The sequence below is a fragment of the Sinohyriopsis cumingii genome, chromosome 8 (genome assembly GCF_028554795.1).
Source record: "Sinohyriopsis cumingii isolate HCF-2022 chromosome 8, ASM2855479v2, whole genome shotgun sequence".
In the NCBI taxonomy this organism is placed as follows: domain Eukaryota; kingdom Metazoa; phylum Mollusca; class Bivalvia; order Unionida; family Unionidae; genus Sinohyriopsis; species Sinohyriopsis cumingii.
In genome coordinates, this window is record NC_142968.1 from 120,669,176 (window position 1) to 120,678,278 (window position 9,103).

The 9,103-nt window shown below is 36.6% G+C and overlaps 1 pseudogene; it reads left to right on the forward strand.

The window, feature by feature from the left end:
• The first annotated feature begins 6,977 nt into the window (after window positions 1-6,977).
• Window positions 6,978-8,775, forward strand: LOC149794519 (cytochrome P450 2U1 pseudogene; annotated as a pseudogene).
• The last annotated feature ends 328 nt before the right edge of the window (window positions 8,776-9,103 follow it).

Genomic DNA, 9,103 nt, shown 5'->3' on the forward strand with positions numbered 1-9,103 from the left:
AAAATATCACTAGAGTGAATTGGTGATATAGCCTCCTAAAATCATTCTGCAAAAACGTAATGGAAAGTTCTCACAGAATACTACATCCAATTATGCATGTGATGTATTTCGCAATAAAACTGAAATTTCCACGAGTCACCCATGTTACGATTGCTTGTGTATTAGTTTTAATGTTTGTAAAGTGCTAGTGGACAGGTAAAGAAAAATGCGTCGTAAAGGTCTCGTAGACCACCTTATGATGGGATGGGGTGGGGTGCTCCCAGTATTATCTTTAATTATTTCAGAAGACAAATTCATTTAAAATTTCAAATTCCAATTCAATAGCAGGAGGCAAATGACTTGCAACAAGCACATCACATACAAAAATACGAACTTATTTTACTATATAAGAAATTAATTCTAACAGTATGAAATATATTTTTTGTATCTAAACATAAAGAACATTTCCATACAATTATGAGATGCTTTATTTCCACAGATATCAAACTAGAAACTACATTTGTATATAGTACAGATAAGATGATTGAGTGTAAGGTACTTCACTGATAAAACATCAGTCTCCTTTGGTAGCAAATATAAAAATAAAATATATTGAATACAAATAATGTTTCTACCGCTACCAGTAACCAGCTCAATTTGTTTTTATTATTACTGCTACAATACATTACCAAACTTCCCTGATACATTTGGATATGAAATGAATGTAGTAGTTAAAAAGATTAGTACAAATTTTTACATGTATCTTCTACAGATGTGATTGTTTTCTGTTAGAAGAGTACCCCCCCCCACATATTTTTTAAACACTTTAAAAGTTCTTAAGGCTGCTCACAGCTCAGGCTGTTGTAGCATCTATCGCCCCCCACCCCCTCCAACCCCCATATTTATTTTCATTTGTCTGTGATCTTATCGTTATTTTATCCTGTTTAAAATATAAGTTAATATTGTCATGACACAAAAAATATCAGCACAAAACAACTATGCAATAAAGCAAAATAAATAATTAAAAACTATATACAGTCCTGTGTTTAGCTTTTGAATGGAAATATTGAAGAAAAATTAATATTTCATGGAAACCGGCTTTCATAAAAACAATATTGTTAGATGAATTAGTCTAAAACAACAATTACCATTCACGTAGGCATTTATAAGGAACAAACACCTGGATTGTCTAGTCTTGAAGTTAAACAAGTACCAGTTTGTTACTTTGTGGAGATCATTTGATGTACCTGCTGTTGATGAGTGGTCAGTAAGCAATGAAATTGTTGTTCCCAAGTCGTATAGACACGAAATTCATAGTCTAGCTGGTCAGGTTGGTGTCAGTGAGACTTATCACAAGATCCTCAATCATTTTTATTTGCCGAAAAAAAAAATTGATGTTTATAAGTACCATAGATCTTGTTACACTTGTCAAATGGTTGGAAATACCAATCAGAAGATATCTTTGGCACATCTGCAACCTATTCCTGCATTTGACCATTACACAAGCCATTTAGCATAAAAATTTACTGTCGGTTCCGTACCTAATACCAAATCAAGCAACCAATACTTGTTGACCATAATGTGTGCGTCCTCAAGATTTATATAGGCTATTCCTTTGGTAAATATTAAAGCAAAGACTGTTCTAATAGTTTAGGTAATGTTTTTTAACAGTTGTTTGTCTCCCCAAATCTGTACAGCAATTTTATGTTAGATCATTTCCAACAACTTATGTATGAATTAGACATCCAACAGTTTAATCTGTCTGCCTATCACCCTGAAAGTCATAGGGCTAACACAAGACTGCTAGCAAACACTCTCAAATACCCAGGATATATGTATACAATTATAATGAATCAAACCTTAAAAAGACTTGATCAGTAAATTCCTGCGTTGTGTAATCATGTTGGTAATTATCACCAAATGAAAGACCCCATGGTTACCCCAAAACAGCAAAAGACTGTCCCAAAACACCACTAACTACCCAGGATACATGTAGGCAATTAAACACAATCAAACCAAATAAAAAGACAGTGATCAATAAAATTCTATCCTGTATAATCATCAAGCAAGTACAGTAGAGTTTTTTCTCATGTTGATAACTTGCTGAAGGAAAGATCCTAAGAATGCCCCAAAACACGTTTTCCGACCCAGGATACATGTATACAATTACAATAACTTAATGAAATATGTAGTTTTGATGCTCTCTCTCTCTCTCTCTCTCTCTCTCTCTCATCAAAGATAATTCACTAAACTACTTTTATATTGCAAAGAGCACCACACTTAAAAAGTCGGCATCATGAGTCACCACATTCATATTTCAAAAATTCTTTTAAAGTTTATATTACAATGTGACAATGAGCAGCTGAATAATTAGAACCTTAGGGTGCTATGTTTATATCTTTTAATTCTTGAATCAATTTATTATTTTTAATTGGTTTGATAATGATAAGAATTACAATAAATAAAAGTAAAATCTCCTGTAACATAATGTCCTTTGTCTCTAATTATTTTCAGTTTTAGAGACACAAATTTTAAAGGATGCAAACCGGTTTTAAGGCTGTTGTTATATATAAATACATTCAAAGGTTAGAGGTGGAGGTTATGTACATTAAAAATGCAAATTAAGTATTGAAAAATAATTGTACACTAAATCTAGTACTTCTAATCGCAAGTAAACAGTGTTATCACGAAACAAACTTGATTTTCCACAATTTGATTATTTCGGCTTTTGTGACAAAATATCTTAAAAAATGAAGATTGTGATAAGAATAAGAAAACCTTTAAGAATTAAATTCTTTTAAATGTCATTTTACCTACAAACTTTTTTATGTGCTGTTGATGTTGCTATGAAGCATATTATTTTCGTCTGAGTTTATGTACAATAGTATTATAGGAAAGGATGAACGTCTGTGAGGTGCGTCAAAATGGGTGACGTACAATACAATAGGTACAACCAGGGTTCGTCTGATGAAAGCTCGTTAAGAAGTGTTAAGAGGGAATATATATTCGTCGTTTCTGATCCTTAATTTGCAAAAGTAACTGATGTTTCCAAATGTAATGATACATATCACTAAGAAGTAGATTTCTTAAACGGTGAAAGTAAATACTTAAGTGCGTCAAAACTGGGGCTGAAGAAGATGGACCACACTGCTGTAATTTTATGCGTCTTTCTTTTCGTAAGGTGCTGTAAATCACTTAGATCTCTGAGAAAGCACGTGGTTTTAGAGAAGGATTAAAACTTCGTTGCTAACGTACACCTTAAAAAAGGAACTAAAAGAAGTACAATATTTATCGACATAAAATGAATGCTGTAAAGCTCCGTGGGGAGCAATAATTATTTCTGGTGAAGGAAACACTTTAGAAATTTAGAGCGCCGTCTTTTTTCATAATGTCATGCTAATCTTTAGTATGCCATCATGACACCAAATGGCGACACATGTTGGAAAATAAAGACGATACTGATAAAATTTAGTATTTACATTGTTTTAAGGCCACATCTGTATGGGAACAGCAGTTGGAATGATGCAGTTGTAATGTGGCAAGTTTCTAAACAGAATACAATGACGCAGAAGAAAAGTAGATCTAAGCACTTGCAAGCAGACATTTACAGCTAGCGTCAATGAAGAATAGCACATTCATGACTAGAATTATGAATGTAGCACTTGCAAGCAGCCATTGACAATAATGCAAAAGGAAAGTAACACTTGCAAACTGCCACGTTTAATGAAGATTAAATTGCTTGTAGGGCGAAATGGAACAATGACCGAGCTTATCCAAGACGGTGTATTTGACAGAACCTTCCCGCTACTTCCAGAAGATTCACGACAAAACCAAATACATGAAACGCGTGGACGTCCTTCGTGAGGACTTGATCCCGGTCAATTACGAAGAAGAATTGGACTTTGTAGAAGCCGACGAATTTGGAAATGTCATCATTGCGGCTTACGTGACAGCCCATGCTCGCTTAAAATTGTACGAAGCGTTACACCAATTAGGAGATCGTGTCCTTTATTTTGACACGGACAGTTGCATCTAAATCGATCGCTTGGGTCACCGACACCCTGAGGTCGAAGGAGACCGTTTAGGAGCCTAGACGGACGAGCACCCCAACGACAAGATTCTAAGTGTAAAGTGAAAGAATTGACTCTCAATTATCGCACCAGTCAGGTGGTGAACTTTGGGGTTTTGAAAGAAGTCTTGCAGTCTGGAAAGAATCAAGATTTCCAAGTGACCACCTACCAAGCTCACAAGATTGTACGTTGAGCCAAACACCAGATCATCAATCGACCTTAGTAAAAAGTGCATCAAGTCGTGTATTAGAAACGAGTGCGACTTCCCAACCACTTCACTTTACCGTACGGACACACTGGTATAAAACAATTTGGTTCCAAGACAATAGCCACCAACACTTAAGATGACTTCGAGTCAGCAAGAATTGAATGAGAGGCTCAAGTCCAATGAGAAACTCGAGTGCGATGCTGTGTGTAACGATCACATCACCAACGAATTACGACGTCTTAGTTGTTTATTTGCTAACGCCATGGAAAACTATGTGCAATCAGTGCAACTTCCAGACTACAAGACTTTACCTTATGGACACTTTGATATCAACCAGAATTAAAAGGTTCGACTTCCAGGAACGACACTTCATTGCGAGAGCAAGCGCCGAAAAAGATGAATCACTCTACGCAGATGAAAAAAGAGAAGGAACAAACATCGCTGGCTTCTTTCACCATCACCATATCGTCACAGCAAAGTGCGTCCAAGAACGGAAAGGATTCAGTAGCCCTAAAGGAGTATTTTAGCATCCAAATGACTCAGATAGCGATTTTGAGAAAATTTAGGACGACAACTTACTCCTACACAGTGCAATTTAAAGACGCCGCGTGTGACATTCCACCCGAGGAATCAGCAGGTTTCATTACGGACTTATTTGACTCACTGTTAGAGGAGCTCAAACGACAGTACCAAGTCAATGATCGTGGTTGTTTGAGCCTATCTATGTATCACGACAGTTTGAACTCTCCTGTATGTCTCAGGTTTAGTACACCTGCAGAATTAACTTCTTCCAAACTTTTGAGGGCAATTGAAGACGTGCAGACGATGAGAGGAAAATTTGACATCACCGATGGAAAAGTGACTATTCATATTGCATACGTTGTACCTACATGGGAAGAAGACAATGACTGCACTTGATCTGCTTACCGATAAATGTACCTAGCACGATGAACATAACAGAAGAATGACGAATGAAAGGGAGTTCGTGATGAAAAAAATCTACACTGGGACACAAGTGGTAGCTGGCCAGATTTTAAACAACGTGTGTGACGGATACAGAGAGAAACATGAACTTTGTCCTATCTGATAGTTTTTTCTTGCTTTAGCTATTTCTTAAAAATGGTGCGTGAAAGAAAATGTCATTTTTTATGAAATGTAAATACATTGTATATGAGGTGTTTTTTAAGGCATGAACTTTAATTTTAAAAAGTAGCTTACTAGATCCAAGAACTGAATAACTTCTAAATAGGTTTGTTTCATGTCCAAATGACTATATATTATATGGATAATCCTTAGACCATAGCACAGGTCAGAGAACCCATGTATATACTTAAATATTTTGTACCCAAACAATAGACTTTTCTTATTGGAGTCTCTATTCTATCTGTGAGTCTTTCTTTGGAACATCTCTCTCTTATTTTCTGTATGTTTCCGTCTTCTTTGTTTGCACGTGTACTTGTTTGTTTCTGTATGTCTATGTTTGTCCCTATGAACCTTTGTCGCTATAAATGCATTTCACCCTATAAACCCCATGACGTTATCCATGTTCAATTTCCATTGACCCCAAAGTGCAAACTTCCTATTTGAACTTTATTGTCCCATTGTCCGTAAGTGGCCATGTATGCCCATGTTAAAGTCCCACTGTTATCAATTTTTATATACCCATTTTTTTAACTTTAAGGTCCCATTGTCGCTAAAGTGGCCCTTTATTCCAATGTTAAAGTCCCATTGTCGCCAAAGTGCCGGCCCTGTATTCCCCATGTTAATGTCCCATTGTAGCCAATTTTGATATACCCATTTTAAACATTAAGGTCTCATTCTTTTACACTCCAGTAGGAAACATCATTTCATAATCTATTAACCACATTACATTCCTAACCAAATGCAGTGATCATTTAGATGAACCATTGATAGGATACATTTTTCAGCATTATAAGCATGTGATTCATGCAAAATGAATTAACTTTATATAAATATATGCAAAGCACGATAATTAAAAACGGTAATATTTCTAATGTTATATTTTTGTTCCTTCAAACACTTTAGAATATAGATTGGAGCAATGGGCACTAGTGAACTGTACATGTTTGCCAATATCGAGTTCAAAAGAAATTTAAAAAAGGGTAACAAACTTTATTACTGTGAGAAATAATTGATAATTGGTAAAAATTATTGATCTAGCATTCTCCCATGAATTCATTTTAGGCTGAATATTCTGCACAATGACTTTATAACTTTAATGACACTCTATTGAAGGGCTAGAACATTTATATTAATACCGCGCATTGCTTCAAATTTTCAAACCAAACAAAACTCTCAAATAGTAGGTATGTGTATCACTATAATTGACTATAATACAATATCAGTTCTTGTCCGTCTAAGTCTGTAATTCTACTCCCCAAAGTCGGATCTGAATGACGAGTGACGTATAGATTTACGTAGTACCTGCAAGGATCATAGGGTGTGGAGAAAATAAGAGAACTAGGGTATTGGAGTCTCGTAATTATTGTATTTCCAAACAAAGAAGTCCGCACGCTCCAGATAGCATGAACAGCGAGGATCTATTTAGAGCTACATACTATAGCCTACATGTTAAGGAGTTTTACATTGACCCCAATACATGCTAAATGTACTGGCACTGGAAAAGACATTGTGGCATATTCTCATATATTTATACAAGGCATGCACATCGTTCCCAGTGCAACATAAACAGAAAAAGACGTGGACTCAAACCTGTTCGCTGAACCAGTTGTCACGTAGAGAAATAGCTAACAGTTACTTGGTTCCATTCTCAAAAGTGATAGGAAAGGACAATACAATAAGCTAGCCAGAATCGTAAAGCATGTTTGAAGAGTTAATATACAGTGTCAACGTAGCTTCAGCTTTTCTTTTCTTCTTGGTTTTTCTGTTGGTTTATTACATAACCAAATTACCAACTGGCATTCCGCCATTCCCAAAGCCCGTTTTCCCGATATTTGGTAATATTCTTTCGCTTGTTAACAAGGATGTTCTTGAATATTTTCAGAAACTTCGGATCGAACATGGAGATATATATAGTTTATATATGGGCAGGAAGCTGATTATCGTAATCAATGGATACAGTGCCATTAAGGAAGCTCTTGTTCAAAATGGTCGCTTTTTTTCAGACAGACCAAGAAACTTCGTGTCAGAGATGCTGACCGAAAAGAGAGGAATAATAGTCACTTCTGGAGCATTGTGGAAGGAGCACCGACGTTTTGCTGTGAATGCGTTGCAGGAATTCGGATTTGGGCGCTCGTCATTCGAACAGAATATACTTGAGGAAGCTCAAGAATTGGTAAAACTTTTCGAAGAACAAAATGGCCATCCTTTCCAAACTAAAGGCATAGTAAATACATGCGTTGCCAATGTTATCTCCCAGATAGTATTTGGTAAAAGATTCAAGCATACAGACGCCAATTTCAGAGATTTTTTGGATAACGTGGATCAGGCAATGACACTTCTTGGCAATGCAAGTGTTCTCGTGAATTGTTTTCCTCTACTTGATTATTTGCCTGGAGATCCTTTAAAAATGAGGCGTCTAAAGGAGAATTCAAAGCAAACATACAGGTGGTTTGAAAGTATGATTCAAGAACATAAAACCATTTTCGAGGATGGGTCTGCGCGTGACTTCATTGACCTCTATATCTCCGAGGCTGGCAGAAGAGAACAAGAGGGCGAAGTTTCCACTTTTACTGACTTGCAGTTATGCATGTCGATTGGAGATTTATTCGCTGCCGGGAGCGAAACTACGGCGACGAGTATAAGATGGATATTACTACATTTTATTCATTTTCCAGAGATTCAGAAGAAGTGCTTCGAGGAGATAGATAAAGTGGTTGGTAGAGAAAGATTGCCCAGATTAAAAGATAAAGAATATCTCTCATACTTGGAGGCCACCATCTTGGAAACATTGAGGGTCTATCCCGTGGTTCCCCTTGCAGTACCCCACGCCGTATCGAAAGAAATCCTGTTTCGGGGATACCGTATTCCTGTAGGAACAACAATCCTCATAAATCTTCATTCAGTACTCCACGATTCTTCAACCTTTAAAGATCCAGACGTTTTCCGACCAGAAAGGTATTTAGATGCAGATGGTCACATATCAAAGCCAAAGGAGCATATTCCGTTCTCCATCGGAAGGCGTGTGTGCCTCGGTGAAGGTGTAGCTCGTATGGAGTTATTTCTCTTTCTTGCCACACTCACTCAAAGGTTCGAATTTCTTCCGGTAGAGGGCGAGCCGCTTCCAGAACGGAAGGGAATTCTGGGAATGACCTACTCTCCAGTGCCTTTCTTAATCAGAGTTGTGAGACGAAGCTAATAGCATGCGTCAACTTGAGGAGTAAACAATCGAGTAAAATGGTAAAAATATTCCATTCCTTTTCGTTTTCACATATTTCATCTGTATAGATGATACTACTACCATGAAGTCATCGAGTACATGTGACTCTTGTCTTTGAAATTATTTTTGATCAGTAAAATTTTCATTTCTTAGAGTGAGACCTTAAGTCCTGCTTATTTTATGCCATTCATAGCTGAAATGTTCAAAACATGTTTTGAGATACAGTATCGCTCATGCTTGTGTTTGACCATATAATTCAAACACATTTATTTATGATGGTTCGACACAGACTAATTTGACGGTTCGTATTTTGCTGTCATATCATTGGTTTGGGAAAGTTATTTTAGGATATTCGTTTTTTATAAAATAAAGGCAGTTCTGAGACTAATCTCAGGCAGTTTGAGTCTGGTAGATTACATGCAACAGCGAAACACAAAGGGGCGTTATGGAAACATCCGTTCTCCTCGCTCATCCAGGATTCATAAG